The sequence below is a fragment of the Mytilus galloprovincialis genome, chromosome 7, assembly GCF_965363235.1.
Source record: "Mytilus galloprovincialis chromosome 7, xbMytGall1.hap1.1, whole genome shotgun sequence".
NCBI classification, from domain to species: domain Eukaryota; kingdom Metazoa; phylum Mollusca; class Bivalvia; order Mytilida; family Mytilidae; genus Mytilus; species Mytilus galloprovincialis.
Window position 1 is genome coordinate 77,193,345 of NC_134844.1, and position 7,633 is coordinate 77,200,977.

At 33.1% G+C, this 7,633-nt stretch overlaps 1 pseudogene; it reads left to right on the top strand.

The window, feature by feature from the left end:
* The first annotated feature begins 4,543 nt into the window (after positions 1-4,543).
* Positions 4,544-6,750, top strand: LOC143084083 (uncharacterized; annotated as a pseudogene).
* Positions 6,751-7,633: the final 883 nt, after the last annotated feature.

Below are 7,633 nucleotides of genomic sequence, written 5' to 3' on the forward strand. Positions count from 1 at the left end.
CCTCACATTCTCATAAAGAAAAAATTCACACACCTAATTAAATGGGCATTTAAAAAGTCAGAATGTGAATATATATATATGTTCAAACTCTTTTAGGTAATTTTTTAGTAGCAATAAACAAAAAAACGATGTCAATTGGACATGCTTTGATACTATATATGCCCTTGAATTTTTACTAGATAACATTTTTGTTCGCTTTGGAGATTCCGTATATCGGCAGGTTATCGGAATTCCAATGGTAACTAACTGTGCACCACTTATTGCGGACCTGTTTTTGTATTGCTATGAGTTACAATTTATGACAAATATCAGCAAAGACTCATCGAAACAACATCTGATAAACAAATTTAATAATACTTTTAGATATTTGGATGATATTTTGGCTCTCAAAAATGACGACTTCAGTATGTATACTAAAGAAATTTACCCTGTTGAACTTACTTTAAATAAAGCTAATACTAACAATGACCACTGCCCTTTCCACGATCTTGATATCTATATCACTTACGGAAATCTTAATAATAAAATTTATGAAAAAAGAGATGATTTTTCAATTCCTATCGTTAATTATCCATTTTTAGATGGTGACGTTTCCTTGTCACCATCTTACGGTGTTTATATATCTCAACTTGTACGATTCGCTCGTGTATGTAACAATGTTTTAGATTTTAACGAGAGAATTTTATGTATTACTGAAAAATTATTACATCAGGGTTTTCGATATCACAAACTAGTCAAAACATTTACTAAATTTTATCATCGGTATAAGGACATCATTCGTAAATATAGCTCAACATGCAGACTTATTATACGTTCAAGTATTTCACATCCATTTTTTTTATGGAAATATTCTTTATAAAGCACAAAAATGTCAGTATTCACCTCCGAAACAAAACCTTTAAATAAACTTATTAAGAAGGGATATAGTTACGATACTGTTGTCAGGTCATTAAATATTGCATATTTTGGCGTTAATATTGATTCACTTATAGGGTCTTTGCATCGGAACTAAACACATTTATTCAAAAACCAGTTTTTGGCATGACACGGGTTATGTTCTTCTCATATATGTTATGATGGTATGATACTAAACCCCTAACGGAAAGGATTGTGCCTGATATTCATATGATGCAATCATAATCTTTCAATCAATTTAATTGAAGTCTGGAGCTGGCATGTCAGTTAACTGCTAGTAGTCTGTTGTTATTTATGTATTATTGTCATTTTGTTTATTTTCTTTGGTTACATCTTCTGACATCAGACTCGGACTTCTCTTGAACTGAATTTTAAATGTGCGTATTGTTATGCGTTTACTTTTCTACATTGGCTAGAGGTATAAGGGGAGGGCTGAGATCTCATAAACATGTTTAACCCCGCCGCATTTTTGCGCCTGTCCCAAGCCAGGAGCCTCTGGCCTTTGTTTGTCTTGTATTATTTTAATTTTAGTTTCTTATGTACAATTTGGAAATTAGTATGGGGTTCATTATAAAAGAACTAGTATATATTTGTTTAGGTGCCAGCTGAAGGACGCCTCAGGGTGCGGGAATTTCTCGCTACATTGAAGACCTGTTGGTGACCTTCTGCTGTTGTTTTTTTCTATGGTGGGGTTGTTGTCTCTTTGACACATTCCCCATTTCCATTCTAATTTTATAAACCTTAATGGCTGTTCAATTTTTTGTTCTTTTGACTGTATAAAGTCTTGCTTGTAAATAATTGAGTTGGATACTAATTGGTGTTGAATTATTTTGTGTAGCATGTTGACTAATGCAATATTTCTTTTTGTTGCAGAGTCGGTCAGCTTAGATGTTCAAGCATAGCTGTTACACTGTATTGATTGACCTGGCAGTTTCTGTCAGGGGTCCCATACAACACTACAATTTTCTATATTTGGTGTGACATATATTTAGTGAGCATGTTCTTTGGTTATATGCTGGGTTTTTTTACGTTTCTTTTAATATTTCTTAATGATGATGCTTTTGCTTTACACTCAAGGCTTTACAAAGATATACTAACGGGACTTGTCACTTATAACGATGTCTATACAAATTATCAGACTGATCTCGGCCGTAGCTGATGTCACGCTACTTTAGAGCAAATCATTTCACATTATCGTGTTTTCTTCATAACTATATATGTTCAATTTTAACAAAAAAAAACCCGTTTTTATGAAATTTTATGCATTTTGTCATTGCAAAATGCTGTTTTTCAAAACATTTCTCGAATCGTTTTTTTTTAATATTAATCTCTGAACTTTGATGTATTTGTTCGTTGAATTTTCAGTAGCCGCCATCTTAATTGTTTGATATGTAAACCATTTTACACAACTGGGACGTTCTTCAAATGATACGTCTAATTTTTATAATTCATCATTCTTTCAAAATCTTATATTTTTTGTCATCGTAAATGGCTATTATTCAGATTTTAATATTTACAAATAATAATAATTATAATATAACAACAATGTACTGTTCAATACGCAAATAACTACTAGCATCGTATATCGGAGATACGAAACTAAGTTTATTGTTGGGTGCTAGCTCTCGAGGGGCGGCGTTGTAAATTAGCTAAATTCAACAGAGACGAGTCTCGTTAGTATAGCAAGTCCCTGATTTTAGGTTGTCTGGCATGTCATTTATTTAAATTAAGAAAAGACATGAACCGAGAACGGAGCCTTGAGGAACCCCTGACGGTATTGGACAGCTTAAGTCCAAATAATTATGCAGCTTTTAAAGCTATTATAGATTTTGCTTTGAAGCTGCAAGGCGTTGAAGCAAAATAGGTATAATAGCCTTTCAAGACGTCATAATTATTTGGAATATACAGCTATTTGTTGTGTGACTGTTAAATACCACATTTTGAGATATATGAGATAGATATGCCTCCATCCAGTCTTAAGGTTCCACTAAAGTCAAATTTTCCAAAAAGGTGGAGCATTTTAAAATGTCAAAATTCTATAAAAAATACATATTTTTGAAGCTTGAAATTTGTACCAATTATAAATATGTATATAAGGTTGAAAAAAATATACATGACTCCAAGAAACTCATATAAACAAATAGAGTATTCACCAATAAAATATTGAAAAATGAAGTTTACAACACACATTTAAAAAAAAAAATCCAGGACATTTATTAACGAATATTAAAGTATAAGATTAATCGCATTTTAATAAGCATGTGTATACGCAGTGCAAGCTACCATTCAAAGTTGTTGTAGATAGCCAGTTTCTGTGAAAACGACAAAAGTTTGACCATATCATCTTTGATGAAGGCAGCCATTTTTTAAATTTTTTACCACACACCGATTATGCTTGCTTTTTCTGGTTTATAGATTTTGATCAGACATGAAACTTATTTGTAATAAAATTTCGTTATTTGGGAATAGTTTTATGTGTTTGGATCGAAATGTCCTTACCATTTACACTGTTAAAAGGCCATCTGAAGCAGCTGACCCTCCATTCTTTGAAACCGAAAGTAGCGGTTAAAATCAATGCGCAGTTTTGCATTGTTAGGAAAACGATATATATACCCAAGAACTCTTTGAAAGATTGTTTCTAAGTTTAAACATTTACATTTGTTTCAATTCTTTAACCATTTAGTGGAAAACAATAAGTTTAATGTTGATTTTATAATACGAAACTACGTACTATTTTTAGGTACACAACTTCCGGAAAGAAGAAAATATGCTGATCTTTGATCACGAACCTGTAAACAGTGGGAAAAAATCTAATTTATAGACAATCGGTGTATTTGATCTGGTAAGCACTAATGTCTCCTTATATTAATATGTATATTACTGTTATAAAAGTCCATAATATGTCCATCAGACGAAAGGATTAAGCGAAAAATTATAAAAATATTATGATTTTTTCCATCGTCATTTCACAACACGTGAAGTATCTGGTAAGTAATAACTTTTTAAAACTACAAATAAAATTGTATAAAGCAAAATGAAGCACAAAAGTGTAGATAAAAGTGTCATAAATTGACAGGTAAGTAAAAAAATTAATTTATTTTACACATTGTTGAAAAACAATTTTATATGGAAAGCAAGAGGAAGCACATGTAAACAGCACTGTAGTAAGAATGGCTAGAAAAATCAAAATAAGTAAGAAATTTGGTAGAAGTTTAGGCAGACATCGGCAAAAAAGGAGAGAAAAACACAAAGGAAGACCAACCTATAGAATTAAAAAGTCAAGGCAGTCCAAAAATGAAAGTTTGAAGCTGATACATTTGTAATTAGAAAAATTCATAAGTTCTACAACACCACCATACATAAAAACAAATCGAAAGCATCCGTTTATGTATCCTTTGCTACTGGTTGTGAACTTAAGCTCAAGATTCGTAAGGTTAAAGATCTAAGCCCAAAGGGTTACCGATTAATGAACTTAGATTGTTTACAATCCCATATATCAGACATTACAATGCATGTATGCTTATGTGCCGAAGCCATTAAAGTTACAAACCAGTTTACTTTAGATAGTAGCCCAAAGGTCCCTGGGTCAAAACGCTTTGATATCAACGTGAGGGCTGTTTGGGGCAGTATGGTAACTGGGAATGGTCCGTCCCATCTAAATGAGTTTTTGGCAACACTGAATTCCCCAGGATTATCACAGCCCTCATTTACTGCAATAGAAACAGAGATCGGCCAGTGGTGGCACTCTATTCTAGAGAAGGACATGCTGTCAGCTGGGCAGGAGGAAAGACTTCTTGCCATCGATAGAAAGGATTTTCATGAAGAAGTGCCAGCAATAACGGTAATTACAGATGGAGGTTGGTCAAAACGTACCCATAAACATTCCTATAATGCAGCAGGGGGGGTGGCCATAATTATTGGAAAAGAGACAAAAAAACTGTTACATATTGGCGTAAGGAATAAATACTGTTACATATGTAGCACCAATAATACGAAAGAACACACCTGTTTTAAAAATTGGGACCAAGACAGTCAGTCAATGGAGAGTGACGTTATTTTGCAAGGGTTTCTGGAAGCAGAGAAAAAACAGGGTCGTTGGTGATGGTGATTCATCAGTATTTGCCAAAATCAGAGAGGAGGTACCAGGTTGGGGAAGATCCGTAAAAAAAGAGGAATGTGCAAATCATGTCTCAAAATGTTACAGGTCAAATTTAGAGAAACTTGTGACTGACAATCCCCTGTACAAAGGTAGGCATCATCTTTCAAAAACAACGAGAGTAAGGCTAGTTAGTGCTTTGAGATGTGCCATTCGAGTACGTCCAAGAGAATTCAAAGAGAAGAAATATGATAAACTAACTGCCATAAAGAAGTTAAATAATGACATAAGAAATTCGGTTCATCATGTTTTTGGTCAGCATGACCAGTGTTCTGATTTTTGTCAGGCCAAAAATCAAACTGCACCAACTTCTAACCAAGTGATACAGATAATAAAGAAACTGTAATAATTAATGACCAAATTGACTTTTGGACTGAAGGATCTTCCATTTCATGCCAGGAAGAGGCCCGTGGTGGTACTTGTATTGATTACACCAATGTTGAACAGCATATTATTAGAGATGTCACATTAATACTTAATAGGATCGCTGAGAAATCCGATAGACTTTTGGGAAACAGCACTACCAACCTTGCTGAAAGTTGGATGCATATAAGGACAAAGTTTGATGGTGGTAAGGTTTACAACATTTGTAATAGGGGTTCATGGCATGATCGTTGTTATGGTGGTGCTTTGAGAATGAACTTAGGTCCACAATGGTCTTGCAAGGTTTGGGAATCTTCCACAGGAACAGAACCTGGATTTTTCTATAGAAAACTTTATGCCCGTCATGAACAAACTTAAGCAAATTCTACCAGGTACAAATCAAAGCCATCGAAGTTTATCAACTTCGATGGAAAAAGAAGTTCTCAAGTCTGAAAACAAGAAAGGCTATTAGAGCATATGGTCCAGAAGCTACTGATGTTGTAGAAGATGTCTCCACTACAGTACTTCAAAAACTTTAAGATAAATTTTTACAAACTCATATCAATCTTTCGGCCCAACAGTGTAAAAATATAACTACTTCTACAGTTCATCAATCTCAGTCAGGTCTTTGGCATTCAGAAAGGAAAAAGAGAATAACTGCATCTAACTTTGGTTCAATTGTCAAAAGAAATCCATCTCTGCCTATTGCAAAATTTGTCCGTACCATTCTTTATTCGTCATTCAGTGGAAATCGTCACACAAGAAATGGTATTAACCAAGAAGATAGCACAATAGAGGAATACAAACTAAAGAAAGCTAAAGAAAATGAAAATGTATCTGTAGAACGTAGTGGACTGGTCATACATCATACCAACAAATACTTGGCTGCTAGCCCAGATGGCATAGTTACTATATCCACAGGAGAAAGTGGTATTATTGAAATAAAAAACTTACTACATTCGTAACCTTTAAACCTTTGGCAAGCATCAGAAAACAAAACATTCTGCTTAGAAAATATATCTGGAAAACTGCAACTAAAAGAAAACCACAACTACTTTTACCAATGTCATGGACTTCTTAACATCTGCAATAAAGACTGGATTGATTTTGTGGTCCGCACATTGAATCTTTACCAAATTTTTATTCAGAGAATCAATCGAGATGTCTCTTTATGGGAAAATACAATGCTTCCAAAACTTCAGTCTTTTTACAACAAGGCAATACTTCCTGAATTAGCTTCACCAAGAGAGGGGAAAAGTCCAGGAATTAGAGAACCTGGGATGTGGGTAAGTCTGAATATATTCACAAATGCATAGAATAAAAAGAAATGAGTCATGATACCTATATGGTAAAGTAATAACAAATGAAGATAATAAATTTAAAATAGCTACATTAATTGATAAGTAATATCAACTACAGGTGGGTATTCATATCTTGTGCTATCATTTGCTAGTACATAATATAACAAAACTCTTGACATTTATTCAAATCAAAATCACCAGAACAAGATGTATATATTTGACATATATATATATATATACATGATTTTAAAATATAATCATGCTCAAATTAAAATGTATGCTACATAAAGGTAGTAAATAGTGGATACAAAGGTATGTACATGTATCAAGGAGACAATCTCCCAAAAATACATACATATTTTTATTTATTTATTTAATTAGAAATTAACTTTGCTTCTTATGATCATTGAGGTAACATTTTTTATATGTAAAAGAAAGTGTAAGGTGTAATGTACAATGATGTATGTCACTATGGGTCAATGAGACAATATAGAAAAATATTACATAATCCATTACCATGATAACAATGCTCAATAGGCCATACCACATAAAAAATGTCCATAAAAGCCTCTTTTATTTGATTAAATTATGTTAATCTTATTAGAACAACTTAAAATCCTTTAAAATTACTGCAGATTTTCTACTATCATGACTATGAATATGCTACATTTTTCAGTGTTGCTGTCATTCTTCAGATTTGTTATTCAGTTGTATAAAACTACATGTATGCATTTGTGATAATATGATTTTTGTCATTGCAGTATGTCAACCCAGTAAAACCAAAGACACAAAAAGGAAAGAGGAAACAGTCTTCGACCTCATCAAATAAACAAACCAGGAAACGAAAATCAAGGAAATCCAGTTCATCAGACTCTGATATCACTGACAATCAACCACA